Source organism: Haemaphysalis longicornis, unplaced genomic scaffold (genome assembly GCF_048455015.1).
Source record: "Haemaphysalis longicornis isolate Haplotype H1 unplaced genomic scaffold, Haemaphysalis longicornis Haplotype H1 scaffold_6, whole genome shotgun sequence".
NCBI lineage: Eukaryota > Metazoa > Arthropoda > Arachnida > Ixodida > Ixodidae > Haemaphysalis > Haemaphysalis longicornis.
Genome location: NW_027526407.1, coordinates 91875261 through 91898945, shown reverse-complemented (window position 1 = coordinate 91898945; position 23685 = coordinate 91875261).

Below are 23685 nucleotides of genomic sequence, written 5' to 3'. Positions count from 1 at the left end.
CTCTGGCTAATTTATCATAAAACTTTTTAGTGTTGTTGAAAAAATTATCTCTGGATTTTTTTATTCTGATCTTTAATGTTTGTGCGAGATTACTTTTGTCTGTTGAATCATTTCTCTTTTTTCGTATTCTTTCTTTCTTTTATTATCAATGACAGCACACGTAATCCTAGCTGTTTTCCGCTATGTAGGATTCGATTCAGTAGGAATGAGTTCGCTTCGCAAAACTCTATTGCTTGTTTAAACTTTAACCATAACTGATTATTGTTTGTATCAGAATAACATGAAAATTCCTCAGACACTATTCCTCGATGATCGATAATGCTTTCGTTGTTTGCCCTGTTATACTGCTTGATTGGAACCCTTAAGAGATTATTGTTGTGGCTAGAATTATGATTTTGGTTGCCAAATGTAAGTAAAACCATATGGTGATCAGGAATGCTTTCTTCTATACACACTTCAGGCGTTAATCGTCGGGACGGGATACCAAGGCCAGATGAAGTACTGAATGAGCGCTTTTATCCTCGTGGGTTATTTTACAAACCGATATAGCAAGTATCTATACATTATATGTAAATGCCGCGCACAGCCTTTTATGTCGTGACTACCAGTTATAAGCTGAGCCCAGTCAATGTCACCGAGGTTGAAATCACAGTTATCAAAAGTTGAGTGTGCTCAATTACATTCTGGTAAAGGAAATCGTGCATTTGAATGAGGTAATCTTTAATCGGCGTTTGGTTTTCTATAGATTCCGTCTATAAGAATTAAAGTATTATTAAGCTTAATAGTGCACCAGGTACTTGTGTTTCTTAGGGACGCCTTGATGGGCGAAAAATGAAAGATTATTTTTATGGCAATAGCTACGCCCCCTATCCGTACGTAGCACTATTCGTACGTCACTATCCGTATGTAGCAGGGTATAGGGCAAAGGAATTAGTTTGGAAGTATGCATGCCAGTATTTAGCCACGTTTCTGTTATAACTACTATATGAGTGGAATACAGCAACACCAACTCTCCTAATTTATCTGATCAAAATACTCCTCGCATTGAAACATAGTAATGCAAGCGGTGTAGTATTCCTGATGTGTCACGCGTCGGAATTCCGGGCATCAGCATGTAAATCATCATAGGATCGGTTTATTACCACTCGCTTATTCTGTGCGTGGTCCCAAACATACCAGCTTTGTTATTTTATGTTTTCATACACCAGAATGCCTTTATCGGTGTTGTCAGGGTTAACTTTTGTCAATTGCCACAGGTCCCCATTCATTTCACGGACAGCCAGTGAAAAATCCTGCGAAACAGATATAGTTGAACACTTTAGCTTGGAAGAGTTCCGTAGCACTGCCATTTTTTCTGTGGAGTCCTAAATTCTAATCACAACAGGTCGCTCTCGCGTGGCTTTTTTCTTGCCAACGCAGAACTTGCGCTCGACCGGCGTCTCTTTTACCCTTAGCCTGCCCGCAAAGATGTTGGTCACGACAGTTCCCAAGAGAGCTCCATGAGCTTCAACCTCCTTTTCGTTTACGCCATACACAACAACTAGGCTGATTGATTGATTGTATAGATTAACGCGCCAACGCTACACAGGCGATACGACGTGTCGTAGGCGAGGGCTAAGGATTAATTTCGACCACCTGGGAATCTTTAACCTGCACTGAAATCTCCAGCTCACGGGCGTTTTTGCTTCTCGCCTCCATCAAAAAAGTGGCCGCCGCTGCCAGGAATCGAACCCGCCTCTTGGTGCTAGCTACGCAGCACAAATACACAACTTGATTGTTCCGAGGTGTACGATTGTCTAAATCATCGATATCTTAAATTCGCCTCCTTGACTTCACAATGAACGGCAGTCACTGCTTCGCCACAGTCATCAACAACCGTCTCGTGCTACTGTTTAGTTATGGCAAGAGCGGACAGTCGTGGTCTCTGTACTCTGTACACAAGTCTGAAGAGTATATGTTGTGAAGATTTGATCGGTAACAAATAAGAGTATCTCTTACAGCTAAATGTCAGGACAAGGGTTTTCCTCGGTGTCACCACTTAGTTGCAACAACAACCCAATAATGCGCAATGAGTGAGACCAACAATCAATACGATACGCTGATTCAGCTACGTTTAAAGAGTTCAAACACATGTGCAGGTCGCACCATCGCTTTCTCACAAAGACCTCTCCACGTTTTCCACAAGCACAACTGTAACCAGAAACCAGCTAGGTACCCAACCTCAAAGCCCCTGTATGATCAGCGCTTCAAACAACTGCAGGTTGCGCTTTCACAATCTACAATCCACCATCCTAAATTCCAAAATACAAAGAGTAAAAGTCCGAAGCCAAACTCCCCTTCAACTATGCCTAAGTCAAGAGCCAGCGCATGCGCTATGACCTCAAATTAAATCCGTTGCGAGCTGAGTGCGATGGTAGCGCAATCGGATAGACGCCACTTTTATAATTGAGAGACCCTGGGCTCCTTGTCTCCTCGCCACATCGGCACGGACAGAAGGACGCTTCTACAGCTCTGCGGTTAGAAAGTAGTAGCGAGCAGTCGGCATACCCGCTTTGTACACCTAACGATAAATGCCTAAATGTAGCTGTGATGAACCAGGCCAATGATTTATTATCAGAAACTTTTGGCTAGTGTTGCAACGTAATTGTGTCGTCTTGCAGGTCTGTGACCGTATTATTAAATGAATGTGCACCGCTCACGCGATAATAAAGCCTTACTACAGCCGCTTATGCTGCGGAGGCACGTCTATGCTAAATCAAGGAAGAGTTGCAGAGGACATTTCGCTTCTTGAGATCTGTGACGCGATATCGTTGTACTGGCGCCCAGGAAGCGTTTTGGAACGGAGTTATTATTGCATTTAAGACTTGCTTTTCACGAGCAATGAGTCACCAGAAAAAGAGGAGCAGCAAGTATTTTGGGGGCGAAGCCCCTTAGTGGCACGGGCTGTTGGCGTCTCCTGCCGTCGTTTTATAAAATCGTCGTCTCATGTAGTCACGGTGCTAAAACACACGGAAACTCGTTTACGCCTCGCGCTAGAACGTAACGCGTACTAAAAAAAGAGCGGGACACTCGTTTACGCCTCGCGAAGGAGAGCTTCGTGCTTCGAAGACAAGATACTTTTACAGCAAAGCCGTATACCTCTTCCCGCCCCCTCCCCCCCCCAACGGTTTCATCTCCGTTGGCAAAAGCGCCAAGGCGCCAAGAATACTCTTATACACTTCACGCGTCGCCCTTCACCAGGTTTACGTTAGTGGAGATGCCCGGGGTTTTTAATCACCGCTTCCGAGGAGAGATAGAGGCCTCTGCGGTTCTGGGGATTAAGGTGGGGTCGTGAAAGATTGTAGCTGCGGGTGGTGGTCGATATAGAGAAAAAAAGCAGGGTAATGGTCAGTTTAGCGAGAAAGCGACATTGTCAGTGTTTTAAAGGGACACTGAAGTGATATGTAAACATTGCGGGATTACTAGCGCAAATTGTAGTCCGGAGTCCCCAGGCCATGTTTCGACCACTCTAGGCGCGTTTACGCGATTTTATTTAGTAGAAAGACTAATTCGAAAATGCTGTCCTCCTCTCTTTACGCTCGCCCATTTTCTGTGGCGTTTTCGTGTGACGTCAGAAGGGGATGAGCTGGCAATTGGCTGCGCCCCTGCACGGCTCCCCGGCCTTCAGACAGAGTCAGTCGGCCCAGCGTTTCGTCCGCCGGCCGCCGGCGGGTCGTCCCAATCAAGGAGGTTAAAAAAATTGCTTGGTCGCAATTCGTTCGCTTAGTTGAAACGAAGCCAGGACACGTTTGTGAATGGAAGAATGTGCCTTTCTTTACTTGGTTTATTTGTACACTGTATCTAGCTCCAAGTCAAGGCCGCTTCACACAAGCGCTGAACAAGCGCACATGCGACGCTTCGCTGACTGGTACGCCAGTAGGAAAATATAAGGCCTCTTGAAGGCAGGAGAAGAGTCAGCGAAGGCAATATAGGTACTAAGGAAATAAAATCAACTCATATTTTTACCGTACAGCGTAAAACTAGGGCGCGGGAAGCACTTTTTTGTGCTGGGCGAACAAGCACAGCGGTCAGCAGCACGACTACGCATCTGCGAACGCTTTTCCGTCTACGAAATGCAATTGCTAGACGTGAGCTACTGTGGAAACTCGGGCGACGCTTACTGCACGAGCGCAGTACAACAAATAGTCACCTAAGCTGCTTGAAATGCCAAAACTAAATAAAAGTGTAAACCGGTTGTACAATATATACCCTATATTAGCAAGGCCTTCGCATCCCGCTTCGTGGCTCAGTGGTTTGGGGTGCTGGGTATGTCGCCGCAGGTGTTTTGCGAGTCACGAGTTCAAATCCCCGCGGGTACGTGGTTTTTATTTGTAACTTAACTTTTTTGTTTTCCGCCGATGTTTTCTATATTGAGTTCACCTTTTTTTGGGCCGCAACGTTCATGGCTACACGAACTAGTTCACAAAACGCGCGCAGGCTGGCACTGGCGCGCTAGCGAGTTCTCGTTGGCGTGCTGTTGCCATAAGCACCGACTGCTTGCAGGCAGTGGGCACAGGCCAAAATGAACAGACCCTTGGCCTGGTGCGAACACGCTTTTTTACGATACAGGCATGAGGGAGGCAAGCTCCAAATATGGGGGAAAAGCGCATGACATTTCGGGGTCTGCGGGTACGCGGAGGGCGTTCATGCACTGCGTAGGTCTCGGCTAGTGAATGCTACGACTACAAGCCGTCCTGGGAGGCTTATCTTGTGCATTTTACAGCCGACAACATGGCAGAAGCGCGGTACGATGATTACTGAGATATTGAGAATGCTCATCCAATAACGCCATTGGTTATGTTTTACAGAACCGAAACCGAAACCGAATCTTCTTTGATTGCTAACCTTGGGCATCGTCCAATCACGGCGCCCCTCCTCTCAACGTCACAGCCTGAGTTGGTGCGGCCGCCGCAAACCGCGCATGGTAGTTTTTCTTCTTTCGCGCTTTTCTAAAATAATTACCGATTTGTCAACCGGATAAACGATGAAAAGTGTGCTAATTTGAGCCAGTCTACGCAGTGCAAGCAAAAACGAGAGCTTGACAAATTCACTTCAGTGTCCCTTTAAAGTGTTATGCTATATTGTCTAGGCTGGACTGAACGGTGCAGTTTTGCGTAGGGAGAGATTGAAGATGTTGGTAGTGGAAGGAATTGTTAGAGTCTAGGAAAATGGGGTAGACAGATGGTAGAAAGCTCAAACATGTAAACTTAAGACTAGGGTACAATATGCGAAAGCTACTTTTTGTACCCTCTCAGTCAGCTCGCGGTGACCGTGAGGTAACAAGATAGTACAAGCTGCCTTCCACGTGTAGATAGAAGAGGAATATACGGCATTGACGCAATTCTAAGCACCCCAATTCTAAGGACCCTCCCCTACTTTCGGGGAAAAACCTGGAAAAAAAAGTTTGCATGCGAATCAAAGCACCCCCTTTTCGAAGCAGCCATCGCACGGAGGTGGATTTCAGACGAGTGGAAGCGGGCTCTAGTTGACGTTGTGGCCAATTCGTTTATGTAGCTTTCAATTACAAACCGTGCACTTCGACGGAACAGAAGAAGATCTCCTAAGAGATACTGAAAGCGGCGGCCCAAGCGGTACAACTCACTCGAATGGCAGTGAAGGTGTCTGGGTATCATACGAAAGCGGTGGGTTCACTGTACTTATTTTTTGGTTTAATATTTGTGAAATAAAACATTGTTCCTTGCGCCCGTCTTGTCGACAAACGGCCACAAAAAAATTGGCCCGGGAGGAGAGGAAACTTTAAGTTTTTGGAGTCTAAGAACCCTCCTTACTTTGGGTATCGCGATCTTGGAAAGAAGGGGGTGCTTAGAATCGAATAAATACGGTATAATGTTTGAGGGGTTCTCCCCATAGCATGCGCTTGGAAATGGCTGGGTTACGCGTAAGTCGATAGATGTGTTCCCGAATTCAGCAGGGTTTAAAGCTTATGTTTCATGTTCCCGCCAAACATCTTCGCCCACGTAGATTTCTAGATACTTGTGTTGGTTTGTCATCTACAGAGTTTGGGATTCGTGAGAATTGTGGAGATCCCTTGTGGCACGGTGAGGTATCGTGTTTCTAGAGTACGATGAGGAGACGTTCTTAATGTTTTTTTTTTCGGAAATGGATCCTCGATTAATCACCGATGGCTCCTCGCGACCACGATTATTGCGGTAATCGCGGTCGCGAGGAGCGAGGTTCGTGATTTTACGTGCCTCTTTATCGGTGCCTCGTTCTCTTTCAGACCCTTCTGCCCAGGCGTCCAGATAACATTAACTTCTTTATTGTGGATGGGAGTATCTTACCAAAGCGTTTAGGTATTCTTGCTGAAACCTAATGCCTAATTATGACTGCAGCCTAGAGCCGAATACAGACTCTAACGCCATTTTAGAGTCTATAATGATATTAGCGCATATATTCGGGGGCTTGAGCTAGTCGCAATGCGAAAAGGATTGTACCAACTTCCGCTGCTTCGTTCCAGTATGTAGAAGAGTCACGCAGTCACAAAAAAAAAACTCCTACCACCTCCCCGAAGGGGATCGTGCGGAAATGCGAATGCATTGGGTGCACCGGTGAGTGCGCTGCCGCAAGCAGTAACGGAGAGAGGCGTGCGCTCCACTGCATTTACATACATTTTCCGAGCGCAGCGAGCGGAGAGAGGGTACGCGGAGAGGAGAGAGAGACCCGCGCAACCCGCCCGCCCCGCGCGCGAGCTCTCTCTCCTGCCGAGCTCCGCGATGCGAGCGCCCTCACACGCCCGAGCGCGCTCCTCCTCTCCACTCACTCTCCGCTACTCCGCCCGAGCTCCGGGATGCGAGCGCCCTCACACGCCCGAGCGCGCTCCTCCTCTCCCCTTGCCCTCCGCTGTTCCCGCCCGAGCTACCACCTGCTCCGGTTGCTAGGCGCGCCACAGCTGTTGCTAGGGGCGAGGAGGAGCGCGGAGAGATAACACCTGCGGGAGCACGCCGACGGAGCACGACAACCCCCGACTAAGAAATGCATTCGATGCTCACAGAAGAGGGGGTAGTGTAGCGGTGTCTATTGTTACAGTGGCGACGCGGTCAATCCCGCTAATTGTAGCGCGAGACGGGACTGGACGAAGAGAAGGACGAAGGTCTCTTGCTGGTGCTTTTGCTGTAGCGGCGCGGGTCCGCCGCGCCGAGACGACGACGACGACGACGAAGGCAGAACTACGAGGCGCGCGCTCACGTGCGCTCGCGCTGGAGGATTGCAGGCGCATGCGGACGGAGCACGACAACCCCCGACTAAGAAATGCATTCGCATTTAAAATTGCCGCAACAGTTAACTACGACAACTGCTTCCTCGTACTTTTGCGCATCCTGGAATCAGTGTAGTGCTACCATAATTTGGAAATCCCGTTCTCATAATTTCGGGTTGACTTTGACCCTGTGGTTTGACCTACCGGAGAGCGGAACCCATCGTGGATATTCGCGGCTATCAATCTCGTTCTTCAACCCCGTACTATATGTAGGGGTGTTTCAGCAAACTTAAGCCGGACTTTAGAAACATGCTGATGCACTCTAAGACGATGCGACCAAATGCATATTGCTGTATTTTATGTGCAGTGTGCCCCACTATTTCTTGCATCTTGCTAATTGGATAATCCATCACGCTTAATTACCCAACTTCTGAAGTCACGGAGCTAGGAAAAAAATTCAATGTAAAGTTGCAGAGTGGTTTGCAGTATGTCCGAATAAACCGTTCCGTCTTTCTATCTATTCACTATTAGTGTTTTTCTGCTTACTGGAGAACTACAAAAAACACCAGGTGATATGACTGCTTGCGCGCCCTGATTGCAGTGTTCTTAAACGTTTCGCGCGCAAACAGCCATAGGCGTGCTGCCGCTTGAAAGGCGACAGTTCAGCGATGTAGGCGTTGGCACGGAGCAAGAATCTTATTCTTGCTCCGTGGCCTTGGCTGCGCCGTTTACGCCAGCGATGTGCTCCCATCGCCACAGTTCGTTATAGCGACAAGCACAGGCAACCGTTATCGTTTTCATCGGTGACCTGTCACTTTTTAAGCGGCAGTGTGCTAATGGTTGTTTGTGCTCCGAACGTTTGGGAGCACTGCAATAACGACGCGCACGCGGGAATGTGACGTGGTGCTTTTTTTCATCGGGGACATCATGCATGAGTAAGCTGAAAAAATACTACAGAAACTATTTGTTCGGGAGCTTTGCAAACCACTTTGCAACTTTCTATTTGGATTTTTTTGCCTACATTTGCTGCTTTAAGCGTTAGCTAAATAATCTTCACAAAATATCTAATTCGGCAAAAGACAAAAAATTGTGGCTCCAATCCACGGTGTTAACGTAGTTGGACTGCGAAGCTGAAAACGACACCCACATTGATTACCAAAGTGACGTCACTTGAATTCTCACACGGAGCTCAACAAAGAGTGAAACCAGAGACAAGTAAAATCTACCCGTCGTGGTGGCTCACTGGCTAAGGCGTTACGCTGCTGAGCACGATATCGCGGATTCGATTCCCGGCCACGGTGGCCGCTTTTCCGATGGAGGCGAAAAGCAAAAGCACCCGTGTGTACGAGATTTCGGCGCACGTTAAAGATCCACAGGTGGTCAAAATTATTCCGGCGTCCTCCACTACGGCGCGCCTTATCCCCTGCGTTGCGTCGGTGCGTTAAACCCTACAATGAATCAATCGCAAGGGAAATGTACTTAACCAAACCTTCTATTACTGCACCACAACATTTACGCCTGCTTTATGTTCTTCTTATGGCTTTTCCACTGTTGTCTTTACATTGGTCTACCCAACGTAGCCTGTATTGAAATTAAGGAGCTGCACGGACGCAGGCACGCACACACACGAAGGCACATGCACGCACGGGCGCGCGTGCGTGTGTGTGTCTTTGCGCACGCGCGCACACGCACACGCACGCATGCACGTGCAAACACACACGCACACACACACACACACATACACACACACACACGCGCGCACGCACCATGCACGCCAGCACACGCCCACACACGCACGCACCCCACACGCCCACATGTACGCACACACGCACGCACTCACACTCACACACGCACACAAGCGCGCGCGCACGCCCACACCGACGAGTTGTAACAGCACCCAAAACCGGAACCACCGCTTCGGTTTAACTCCACATTATCCGTTTCTTCTTCAACGTGCCAGTAACGCGTGTAGGCTTAAAAAAATGCGACTTATTTGGAACCCGGACTGATACAACGACGAGGCAAAGCACCCACGGAGCGTGGCCTACTCCAGGGACGGCAGGAGCTTTTCCACAATGCTTGAAGCTTCTCCGCACTACCCACTTTTTAAACCCTTCAGGAACCTAGGGGAACCAATATACTGCAGCTATATTTTATATACTGGTAGTTTTCACTCCCAGGATGACATGATTAGAAAAACATCGCAGTTTATTTCGAAAATTATGAGTAATCGTGCTGAAAAGATCGCCGCCCTTAGAGTTACGCTCGTTCCTGAGCGCCTAGTGGCCGATGGCTGAACTAGGCGTGAGCCGAAAAGCTGGGGATGAGAAAGCATTTAGCTTGGCCGAACCTTCGGCCGTATATTCAGACATTAAGGAACCAGGGTGTACATGAGCATTATGTAAGAACACCAGAGGATATCTACAATAGGTCCACAGTTACTATCATCCTCTATAAGGAGAGCAGTAAAATATATATAAGGAAGGGCATCAGACAAGGATACACAATCTCTCCAATGTTATTACAGCATGTTTACAAGAAGTATTCAGAAAATTGGCTTGGGAACAGGTGGGAGAAAGGGTTATTAGGCAATACCGGAGTAACCTCAGATTTGCTGATGACGTTACCTTGTTAAGTAACTCGGGAGAGAATTGCCAAGCGTGCTTACCACACTGGACAGTGTAGAACCGGGGGCGGGAAAATTATTATGCAGAAAACTAAAGTAATGATCAATAACCTCGGTATAGGACAGCGATTTCAGATAGGTGGTGAGGTCGTCGACGTAGTAAGGCAATATGAGTAATTTGGCCAATTTGTGACCCCGTATTCCAACCACGAGGCAGAGATCATTCGAAGGATAAGAATAGGGTAGAGTGCATTTGGCAGGCACTCTCAGATAATGAATGGTAGCCTACCATTGTCCCTTAAGAAGAAAATGTATGACAGTTGCATCTTACCGGTACTCACCTACGCGGCAGAAACTTCGAGGTTCACTAAGAGGGTTCAACTCAAATTGAAGACCACTCAGCGTGCAATGGAACGGAAGATGACAGATGTAACATTAGGTGACAATATCAGAGCGGAGTTTGTGAGGCAAGAAATGCGTGTGAAGAACATATTAGTAGAAAGTAAGAACTGGAAATGGGCATGGCAGGTAATGCGAAGGCAAGATAATCGTTGGTCATTAAGAGTAACAGAGTTGATCCCTAGAGAAGGCAAGTGTTGCAGCGGGCGGCAGAAAGTTAAGTGGGCCGAGGAGATCAACTAGTTTGCGGGGATAAATGGGTCGCAGTTAGCACAGGGCCGGGGTACTTGCAAAATATTGGAGAGGACTTTGGCCTGCAGTAGGAGTAGATAGACAGATGATGATGATGATGATGATGATGATGATCTAAATGTAAAAACTCCGCCGTCATGGCAGTGAGCTATAAAGCATGCTATGAGAGCAGGGCGCATGCACGAGATAAACCTAGCAGAACGGATGTGAAGCCACAGCGGGGAAGAAAGCATTTGTTATCCTGTAGGGAAATCCGTCATGGCGACTCGTTTTGGTCGTACCTTGTGATCCGAAAGATTAAAGGTAATGCATTAGATTGAAGGTTGTTACAAAGAACAACAGCGCAAACAGCGGGCAAGAGCGGTAGATTGGGCGAATTGGTTATTTATAACACTGGCTTCAACCACAAACGAACACGCGTACGGTATAAGAAACGAGAACATACACGAGACGGAGCACTTCGTCTGGTTCTATTTTTATTTTCTCCTCCTTTAGCCGTGTTACTTTGCCCTACCGCCAATTAAACAGCTGCTCGAAGTCGAATGTCATAGCGTAGTCGAAGTGGCAGTGGCAGAATGACACCATGCCTATGCCACTGCATGTGACCGCCACCGTACAACCAGAAGTGCTGACAGGCCAGAATAACAAACGTTGCAGACATCGATTTTCAGATTCACCGCAGTGTCAATTTGTTGCACTGCCGAAATATGCAGCAAACCACGCCGAGTGCAAGACGCGGTGTCATACGGGCGATGACCTTTCGGAAGGAATATAAAGTTATACAAAAATATTATGTTAATAATTCGTGCGGTGCAGTTCTGTGCGGGTCCAACAACGTTGCTGGCCAACCACATTCACAGAGCAGAATGGGTGAGACATTTTTTTTCATTTTAATAACCTCCAAAAGCTTGCGTGCCAGAATTTTCCTGTTGCGGTACACGAGCGGTTGGTGACGATGGTTGGGCAAGGCATTGTTTCTCCATAAATGCAGATGGCGAGAGTGTCAGTGTTTTGAAAATGGGAGTACAGGTATGTCATAGGCAACCATTCCCTGTTATCGATATTGAAAATAATGCCGACCTTTCTAGAAAAAGTAAATGTTACAGTAATAAACTCTTTTCGCTGAGATATAATTTATTGCGGTGTGTCAACAAGTTCTTAGAGAAATCAGGTACAAGATCTCCGGTCCAGGTAGCAAAAGAAACAATATAAACACCATAAACAAATAGAACTTCATATAACCAATATGACCAGACGTCAGTTAAGCCTTCGACGGGTCATGCACGCCCTCCTTTTGTTTAAATTAGAAAAATAGCGATTTTGAGAATGTGTACTTGCCATTATGAGATCGTACGTGGAATCACTCCCCGAATTTTGGGAAGAAACTAAATCATATGTAGCCTTATAACGGTTGATACAGGGGCGCCATATGGCAGTATTAGTCTCGTAAAAGCACAAAGGACTCACCTTCGATTCTAACTACAGGACGAAATTTTTCACCTCACCCACGATTATCAACAATATCATCAATTAGAGTTGTATTTCTTGCAGTGCCTTTTGTGATGCGCACAAACGCCATCACTGGTGCATATGCAATTTCGCTTCAAAACCTTTGATGGACAGCTTCCGTAAATTTTTAGTGTGTTTCTCGCATTACAGGATTTGAAAGACCAAAATGTGAACAGCAAACGATAGTGAGGACGCGGTTGACACACGCCGCAGAGACCGGAGTGCCACAATGTAAATATACCTGTTAAAGCTGCAAGGGCTTTTGCGGGTGATGCTCGCTAGGAAAAGACAAGCGTTCCACAGCTGAATAAATCCTTGCAAGAATTTCAAGCGCCCATATTTAAACAGGGGGCACAAAAGTTTAGAAGAAGCGGTATGTCCTAAAATAACTGAAAATAAAATTTTAGTAGAAAGTTAGGGCTTGTCTCTACCTCTTTCCTTCCCTGTCTAAATATTGGAGCTTGAAAATCTTATAATTAAAAACCCAACAGCACGAACCCACACGTTGGTAAATCAAAAAACCTGGTTGAAAACCGCAATAAAATAACAAATGGCTGCAATATTGCTTCTTCTGAAGAACAGGCAGTATGCAATTATCTACAAGACTTGAACTTTTGTCTCATAAAAGCCGCATCCAAATATGACTGTGCAGCTGAAAAAACAAAATTGAAGTGGGCCAGGGACACACATGAGCCACAGGAGATACCACACGTTTGAACGCACAGGTTGCTTTTAATGGCAGTACCAAAACACCACAACAACTTAATAAAACTTATAAGTGGCGTAATGTCTTCAACAAGGCTGTCAGCACTGTTTTGAGAAAGTATTCATCCTTTCTTTCGAATACACTCTATTTGTGCAACAATCGAACGTGAGCCTTTATCCTTTTACTCCGCCTTTCGGATTCAGATAATGTTTTTTTTTGCCATAATGATAGTCACCGAAATTTAGCTACGTGTAAGCAGCTTGCATGATACAGTTTGGACGTCCCGTCACAGCGCAATGTTTTAATAAAGCCTTTAGATATTGTATTGAATTTCACAAAGCATAAATCTTAAAAAGCGTGTGTTTACGGAAAAAACTCATCTGTAATAAGCACGACCACGGGGGATTTTGGCGGGAACACCGGTCGGTAGAACACCAGCTGCCTGCTTAAAGTTCAGAGCATACCTGCACCTAAGTGAGACTAATGAACGCTGCATGTTTCCGGTTTACTTCTCCTGCCTACATCTTGGGTAGAAAAAATTAGGGCCCAGTAGACGCAGTGGTCACAGAAAAAAGTGATGACTGGACTGTACACCGCACGTGTCTCGGGAATATAGCAAACACACAAGTATATAAGCAACCAAACAATCGAGACTTCGGTCAATAGAAAATATATAAAGAAATAAAACTGATTGATAAACCAAAAAATAGGTGAAACAACCAATCGATCCACCAAGATGCAGAAACAGGTTGGGCTTCCAGTTTGAGCCAAACCATACATATAACTAAAGACTCAAAAAATAAACCCCAATATCCCTTTTTATTACAGGAGATGCGCCGACATAGTGAGCGTACGTTTCACTGTTCCTGCAGAAAATACGTAAAACTGCTTTGATGCCCATCTCTTCAACCAAAACCAGCGTATGCGGACACAGGTTACTTAGAAGGCTGCATAGTGTGCGCACGGCTTGTAGCGGACAGGCAAATGTTTTTTTATTGGCTTCTTATTCTAGACTAGTTATCCAGTTGATAGGAATTACGTAAAAAAGTTTCACTTTTACACCTTGCTTTGTGGAGATTTGAACGATGCGCGTTTAAAAAAATTGCGATGTGTGTCAGGGCATAATTGCAGAAAGAACTTAATATATTCCATAAAATCCTGAAGTGTAGTCTCACTTCCGCGAAACTCTTCTCATTGGCTTTTTCTTGTTAGCCGTGCCTTTTCAACCAAGTTGCTAACCAAGTTATCCAGCAAACAAAAGATACTGACATTTCAAGTATTACGCATGGTGCGCTCATTAATTTTTGTAAGTGGTTTTTTTATTTTTTGTGCCTGGCAAGGCAAGGTCAAACTTCCTGCGCGATCATAGCGCGACCTCCAGCCACTGTTTTCGCGCTTTGAGGCTGTGTTGACTACTGGTATGCGCGATGAACCCAGTGTGTCTATCGGAGCCGTTTGTTTGCCGTCATTCACGATTGTCTCCTTTCTTCTAAAATAGGCACTTAAAAATATTTAAATCAATCGCGACAAGAACATGTACAACTCACTGAAATAATGTCGGGATTAAATAAAGTTTTTGCGGTTGTAGCAGAAGCCGAAAATAACGACCCCAATCCTACTCTTCTCAAAATATTTTTGAGGCGAAAAATGACTGCATTTGTTTTCACGCCTCAAGAGTTCTCCAATGGCCCGCAAATGTTGCTCCTTTTCGAGGACGCCAGACTTGTAGCTTCGACCTCTATGGTGTGTACTTCTCACCAATGATGGTGCGGAGGTGCTCCAACTCAGCCTGCCATCCCTCTAGTCTTATAGCGGCCTTTGAACATCACTAGCTTTTACAATTGAAACACGTTTTTTTTAAAATGGAGTCCTAAGCTGTTCGTTCAATGACAGATCTGTGTGATGAACCCTCTTACACAAACAAACGAAGCGCACGGTAAGTCGCTTGTCGGCGGAGGTTAGTCTGCATTTGCAAAGCCGGAAGTAAAGAAATAGATTTGCGCCCATTATTAGTGACTGGTTTGCGATGTCATCCTAGTGCGAGGGATTCGGTCCGAAAGCAAGAAAAATCCACGGCGATATCGTCACTTTGCGACATTGCAAACATGACGTGAGGGCGGCTATTCGCAAGCGGGCACGTGCCTTTTTGGTAAAGAAACTCTCGTATGGAGAACGAAAACCCTACAGCAGCGATTTCTTGAATGCAGATGACTTCTGAACACCTGCTCGGCAGAACATCCATCTTCCCGAATTCGTTGGCAAGACCAGCGAATTTAATTTAATATACATAGGGGAAAGTTTACCAAAACCGGTTCTACTACGACAAGATGCACCGACTACGGGAGTACGCTGCCCTGCGCTATCACAAAATGATGTTAGTGTAGTCCTGTCACTTATAACATAGTGGTAGTGATACCCCTCGGTTGCTTCATAGCCACGTTCAGCTTCGAGAGGATGTAACGTGCGTATAAGGAACGCACGCCATTGCTAGTGTCTTGGTGCTGACATGCTGACCCGGCTACGAGCAGGTCACTTGTGCTTACGCGGACAATATTTTGTAGGAATTTATCAACTAACAATCTTTATGAGGTCATCTTCACATAAAAAAAGCGCTATAAGGGCAGTAAAGCGGCGCATTTTGAGTAATTGTTTTCTTCGTTAGAAAACACTTAGTTTAAAAGAAGCGATTTTGTAACTTTAGGAGCGCGCAAAACGGGATTGTCTCGAATAACGAAAACTGCACGTTTAGTAAATAAAATTTTTATTGTATTTACAATACGCGCAATTTACGTAGAAAACTATTGGAAGTATAAATGGACCTGTCCAAAACACCGTTGAGCCATTTGGAACCACTTGCACTTTCGATTGGTTCAAAGGGGTTTTGGACAGGTCGAATGGACTCACATTGTTTTTTTTGGCTGGGCTAGGTAATAGCCCTCTACCGCGACATTGTTTTTTTTGGCTGGGCTAGGTAATAGCCCTCTACCGCGCCAGGAAGCCCTAACAGGATAAGTCAAAATATCTTTAAGAAACTTCTATTTGTATAATGTCTACTTTGGAAAACAAACTGCGGAAATACTTTGGCATTATATTTTCTACTGTACAACTAGCACGTTCATCATTATACTTATTGTTATTAGGGGTTCATTATACACCACTTATTTTTGAGAAACCGTTCCATCTATGTTTCGATCTGCGGTTAACGTGCTACACCTTGGGGTGTGCCGGATACCTGCGATTTCACTATAGCTCAAAATGTTTATAGCGATGCTTTAAATAAGTTGAGGAGGTGGTCCACTGTAATCTTCAAGTGATACTCGCAGCGTCGATTGCTGTTATTATAGTGGAGGCCCGAAAATTCGAGCATCCATTGGTTATCATTTATGTGAGAGTTCAATATCTTCCATCGATGTAAAAAAATTGTAGATGTTTGCCGTAACTGAAGTCATGTTTTCGTGTCAATTTGTTCGAAGATGCAAAATAGAACCTCTCAACATACATTTAACTGCCAACATTCATGAGGTGGCTGCTTTAAATTGTGGAAACCTAGAAGGCTGGCGACGGCTCAGGAAAGAGGAAGCGATATTCACGTCTTTTACTGATGTTAACAAAGTGAACCCTCGTACTGCAAGACGGGCACACTGCTTGTGCGTCTAGATCAGAGCCGCTAATATATATCTTTGTCCAGCATGCCGAAGCTCGAATATCAAATTAGCAGAACAGAAATCAGGGCAACGCAAGAACTGTTCGCCACACTTTGTACCTGTTCTGACAATCACATCTGGTTTGCTTGGTTTTCTTCCCATTAGTTTTGAATAACTGTTTTGCAAAATCCAGAAATCAAAGTAAGCACGTTCTTTTCAGTTTACATAGAGTATATTTAATACCTTCAAAGGCGTGTACGTCCCAGTCAAACTTTGTAGTAGTAAGTAGAATGTCAAACATAACTTTTGAGATTTAAACGAAGATGGAGCTTTTTCTGTATACATACTAATTATATTCTGCTTGGTTAAATAAAGTTGCTGTAACAAATTATTACAAAAGAGCACTCCTCTGAGTTTAAAAAATTGGAATACAAACCACGTGGCTCTTCTAGTAAATATTTGTTCAGCTCTTTCCGAAAAACGGAGATTCTATAACCTTATTTTGTCACTTCGTGATATTGCGCAGAAACAGATATGTACGTAAAACATAGCTCATTTCTGAATGCTTGATGTAAAACAAGTATTGAATTCTATTCATGTGAAATTTTGAATTTTTTGGACGTATCTACAAGTTTATTAAACCTGGTATGAAATAGTTCTAGAATTTATATTCCAACAATTCGTGTAAGTTTAGGATGCTTTAAATGGTAATATTTTCGGGCACACGGCAAAGCCAACTCACCTGTCGTACATCAACCGAAACGTTTAGGGAAGGAGATTTATCAAAAAACTGGCTCGACGAAAAAGAAACCAAACTTATTAAAAGAATACACTTCGCGCCGAACATTATGTCTACAATAGTACAACTCCACAAAGTTTGTGTCCATTTTATAGCGGTATAAATGCCTGACGAATTGCTTGCGCATGTCACGACCGAGGCCTTTGTATTTATGTTGTTTAATGTCTTGTCATTCATTCCACATTCGAAATGGCAGTTCAGAAAAGTGAAAATAGGGCATTGGCATATTGTTTCCGAAGATGTATCGTTCTACCTCGGTTACAACGCAATGCGTCGGGGTGCAAAGGCTGGTGTAGGTTACGTTATCAGCAACAAAAACACAGAAAAAAACATGATGTTGGTTGTGACCGGGTATCGCGCACGCTTGTAGCTGGACGCTAACTATTTCAGAATGATCAACGCTTGTAAGCGTCGTGACAATACCTGGTTCTTTTTTCCCTGTTGCTTCAGTGCATGCTCACCACAACTTCGGCTCCATCGCCACGATGCCCGTGATGCGCGCGCGCGCGCACACACACGCGCGCACACGCGCACACGCACGCACGCGCGCACGCACGCACGCACGCACGCACGCACGCACGCACGCACGCACGCACGCACACACACACACACACACACACACACACACACACACACACACACACACACACATAATGTAAATAGGAAGTGGGAAACACAAAAAGTACAATAACAAAAGTTGACTCGCGTTGTGGCGATGGCACTTGTCTCTATAAAAATAGAGTTACATGATGTGGCTGCCACAAATATTTGGAACCCATTTCTTATGTAGCTTTGCGAAAAACTTTGAGGAGAGAAAAATATTTGTGAAAGGGAGATTTTGCATGCAGTCTGGCTATGCCCGTGGTACAACAACTTGCTGTGTATCCTGGTGTTTACGTAAATTATTTCTTAGTCCGTTGTGGTATATATATATATATATATATATATATATATATATATATATATATATTTATATATATATATATATATATATATATATATATATATATATATATATATATATATATATATATATATATATATATATATATATATATATATATGTATGTATATATATATATATATTTATATATATATATATATATAACCAGCCTATCTACGCCCACTTCACGGCAAAGGCCTCTCCTATTATTCTCCAACTACCTCGGTCCTGTGCCAACTGTTACCAATTTATCCCCGCAAACTTCTTGATCTCATCTGCCCATCTAACGTTCTGCCGCCCCCTGCAGCGCTTGCCTTCTCTAGGGATCCACTCTGTTGCCCTTAACGACCAGCGGTTATCTTGCCTTCGCATTACATGACCTGCCCACGTCCATGTCTTCTTCTTAATTTCTACTACTATGTCTTTAACACCAGTTTGCTCCCTGACCCACTCCGCTATCTTCTTGTCCATTAATGTTACCCCTATCATTTTCCGCTCCATTGCCCGCTGAGTCGTTCTCAATTTAAGTTGAACCATCTTAGTGAGCCTCCGAGTTTCTGCCCCGTAGGTGACAGCTGCATCTTAGACAGCTGCATCTACCGGTAAGATGACAGCTGCATCTTACCGGTACTAACGAATTTATGTATATATAGATAAATATATATATACGTGTGTGTGTGTGTGTGGGGGGGGGGTGTGTATTGGAGGTCAACGCTATATAAGTGGTGGAGGAGCTGGGTACATGATACCCCATCTGTCAAGGACGCACAGGTCGGGGTCGCCAATTCAGGTCGAAGTTTCGCCCGTCCACGGGCGACGAAGCCGTCGTTAACTCGAACTTCCATACGAGTGCAGTATTTACCTGATCGCACGACCAGGATGACACGACGGGACGCTGGCGCTGTGAACACTCCTCCGAAGGGCAGCCCTTTTCAGTACGTGATTCAGCAGCAGCAGCAACCCAAAGTGTTTTACAACGAACCATATAAAGACGCAGAAGATTGGCTTTACCACTTCGAGCGCGTGGCAACGTTTAGTGGCTAGGACAACAAATTTAAGCTGCGAAACAAGTAACTTTCACTTGAAGGAAACGCCCGAAACTGGCATGAAACTAATGAATCCACGTTGTTGTCTTGAGAGGAGTTTCGGCAACAGTTATTAGCGGCCTACCCAAACAGTAGTCGCAATAAGAAGCCTGAGGCTGCCTTTCAAGCGCTGACCCCTCAACGACCAACGACACGAAGGTTCGGCATCTCATGCGTGGCGTCAAGCAAGACACCATCGCCGGGCTGATGCGGAGTCAACCGAGAGCGTCTGCCGAATTTGTCCACGAGGCTAGCGCGATTGAAATGGCGCCCCACCAAAGGGCGCGGCACTACAGTCGCAACGAACCAGTACTGCCCAACGTATCCGGGATGGAGAGCCTCGGTTTCCGTGAGCTCGTGAGACAGATTGTTCGAGAAGAGCTTCAAAGGCTGCAGCAGGGACAGGTGCCACTGGCTCCACTGCTTATAGCAGGACTAGTTATGGAGGACGTAAGGCAGGCTGTGCGGGTACCAGAACAAGTTCACAGGTTCGGGCAGGATGAACCCCGCTCCTCATAAGCAGCAGCCTTGCGCCAGCCCGTCTATGGCACCTTTCCTATCGTTGCCTTAGGCGCACCGCAACCTTCCCCGGAGCTGACACCGCGCCGACCCCACTTGACAGAAACGGCCGCAGGAAGAGGGACCTGTGACACACCACAGAACGACACGCCTATCTCCTTGTACGAGGGGGAAGCAGGGCTTATCTACCGGACCGGCCCCTATCGTCGAACTGGTCTGCGGGAATTTCCCCCAAATTCACCACGGCCGCAAAACGCACAGAGACCCCCAGAAATCGTGGACTACATCGCCGAACGCCGGAACGTGTATTCGCCGCAACGCCCTCAGTCTAGGTCACCATCCCCGATGCGACGGATGTCCTCCAGCCCTCGATTTCCCTCAGACGCTGCCAGTCGTTCCTCTGGTAGCCCGGAAGGCCTGGAAAACAGAGGCCGGTGACATCCGGAGGTGAGGCCGCTGATGTGACAAAATGCCAAGATCTTCCCCAGCAACAAGCGCTACGACGAGACAACGAGCACTAAGTACCTGAAACCTGTTTAACCTAACCGATTGCGGGCGAAGTGCTGGCAGATATCGAGTGCTGCACAACGATTGCTTTGGCCGATACTGGTGCTCATCGTTCAGCCATCAGTGAAACTCTCGCTTCTGGGGAAAAGAAAGTCATCACACCCTGGACTGGCCTGCAAGTTCGCACTGCTGCAAACAATCTGATCACCCCAGTGGGTAGGTCTACTGCGCGCATAAAAATTCGCGGTTTCACCTATGTTAAGGACTTTATTGTGCTTCCTGATTGTTCGAGGGACCGAATGTTTGGCACGAAACCTCTGCAGACAAACTGGGCAGTTATCGACTTGCAACATCCCAAAAATTCGCTCCTCAACAAAGAGGGTCAATACGAAAACATCAAAGACAAGCGCGACGGAGCGCTACAAATTGTTGACGACGACGCACACTGCATGCCCGTTCTAGCCTCTTTGCAATGGTCAAAAATCCCAAATTCGCTGATTTTGAAGGCATCAATGAATGCAACATTCAGTTATTGCTGGACGGGGTATCTCTTTAACTAGAAAATTTGTCAAATTCCACAATGAATGCACTCCATTTTTGGACACCAATGTTTCTAACGAACGACGACATCTTGCGATGGCACTAAAATCACATTCACTGCGGAAGTCGGTGACCTTACGCACGTGGGCGTGCTCAGGACTCTGGCTCTTGAATTGCTGACAGGTCACACCAGCATACCAGTTAAAATAAAAAACAACCTCCCGACCACTCAGAAAAAAGCCCTAAAACGACAAGTGGCCGACATCGCCGACTGTTTTGTAACGTCTTCCAAAGTGCGCCGTACTCCCATCGTTAAGTATCGCACTGTGGCTGATGAATCCACCAGACCTATGCGTCAACAACCCTGCCGCGTTTCGCCTAAGGAGAGGGAGGCTATCAAAACACAGGTCAACGAGATACTCGCCCACGACGTTATCCAACCATCAAAAAGTCCGTGGGCCTCCCCAGTTGTACTAGTAAACAAAAAGGACAACAAGTTTGGCTATTGCGTAGACTATCGCAAACTGAGCAGTATGACAAAACGCGATGTTTATCCACTTCAATGGATAGTTTATACCTTGGACCGTGTCCGTAACACTAAATTCTTCTCGTCTCTGGGCTTAAAATTGGGGTATTGGAAAATCAAAGTTGATGAAAGAAACCGTGAGAAAAGAGCATTCGCAACACCCAATGGCCTATATGAATTTAAAGTCCTCCCATTTGGCCTCTGTTCTGCCACTGCAACATTCCAGCGTATGATGGATACCGCGACTTTATTATTGTGGGAGCAATCCCCCACCAGGTAACGGGGCTGTTTCTAGTAATTGGTATGCGCTCACTAGTGGACAGAGGAGAAAGAAGTCGCAGCTCGCTGGCGCTATCTGTAAACTGCCAGTGTTTGCCGGCGGAAGTTCGCTCTGTTATGAACGCTTTTACTCTCCTTACTAAAGCTCTACTCTACAATATTTATAAATATATATGGGAAAATTTGAACTTTTGAAGATGGTAGAGAACACAAGAAAAGAAAACTTTGGACAAGGTAAAATCACGATTGTTGCCAACGTTTCAGCAAGGAGACTTGCTTTCGTCAGGGCAATCTCTCGCCTGGCTGGCACGATGTATATATATATATATATAAATATATATATAAATATATATATATAAATATATATATTGTAACGTGGCGGCAAATGACACGAACCATGAGGTGATGAAGCGATGTATTTACACGACTATTTACAGGCAGCCCTTCCGAGCCCAGGCTCGCTGCATCCCGCACCCATATTCTTCCTTGTCATCTTTAGTGGTTCGCCTAGCTTGCGCGGGTATTGTCCTGTCCCATGACATCACCTCCCCGGTCGATGAGGACCGTCCCGGTCGACAACGAGGCAAATTGGCGATTGAATGCGGGTGAGATGAAAAATGCAGTGACGAATCACTTGCCGCCACGGATGAGGATGACGACGTTGATAATGCCTGGCCCAGCAACAGCAACGGCGTCTGCCGTGACGAACCACCGAAGGTTCACGAGCCACGTCGGACGGAAGGGCGGGGGAACACATCGTTGGCGTGTCTGGGTTGGCTCGTCTTGGCTGGTCTTCGTTCGGGTCTTGCGGGCTGGGGACACACGGCGGGGGACATCGTCTGGTTCTGGTCTCGACTGGGCTGGGGCGGCGCGGCGTGGCTTCGTTGTCCTTGGCGGCTGCGTCCACTTCGATGCGATGCGGTGCTGGGGCCAGGATGGGGATGACGAACCCGCACACTCCACCAAATGTAACGTGGCGGCAAATGACACGAACCATGAGGAGATGAAGCGATGTATTTACACGACTATTTACAGGCAGCCATTCCGAGCCCAGGCTCGCTGCATCCCCCATCTTCTTCCTTGTCATCTTTAGTGGTTCGCCTAGCTTGCGCGGGTATTGTCCTGTGCCATGACAATATATATATATATATATATATATATATATATATATATATATATATATATATATATATATATATATATATATATATATATATATATATATATATATATATATATATTATACAGAAAGATAGGTCGGCAGTCTACAATGCCGAAGGAGGCATAGGGGTGTGGTTAAGCTCTTTTATTTCTTTTTTTTTCTGTTTTTTTAACCACGGTTAATGAGGTTAACATTTCTTTTAATTATACGGAAGAAAAAAAGAAAGAAAAACACGCGCCCAGAGTGGGGACCGAACCCACGCCTTTCGATTAGATCTCAAATGCCTTACCAATTCGGCTATCTGGGCGACTGTGTTCTCCTTCACTTTCTGGGCTATTTATATTTGCTAGAAGTGTATCTGACGCTTGAGGGTGGTAGCCAGCGCCACTCTGACTACACGGGGAGAAGGGGACCTTCTTTTCAACCCCCGGGGCGTGACTGGAACGTCTACAGCCTGTGATGAGCGGGTAACTGGCGGGAAGCCCTCTTATGCTACCTAGGCACCAAGGCCTAACCCGAAACGCCCGCCAGTTTCTTGACGGCCAAACCTTATTTTCTGTCTTATTTCACGGAGCCCCTCATTTCCCATTTTCTGATTCGCTACATGCTTAGCGAGAGCCTGTGTTCTGGCAGTCTTGGTGCCAAAGGGAGCCTAGGAGGGTTCAACGCTGGTCGACCACTCTCGACATGTCGTAGACACTCGAGTCACGGCCCGGGGGTTAAAAAGAAGGTCCCCTTCACCCCGAGTAGTCCGAGTGGCACTGGCTACCACACCTAAGTGCCGGAAACAAAAATACCTTAACATAAATACCCGAGAAAGTGCTGGGGAATCAGCCCCGCCGGTAGCGTAGTGGTTATCGCACCAGACCGGTATTCTGGAGGTCGTGGGTTCGGATCCCACCCGGCGGGCATTTTTTCACCACTTTCTTTTCGA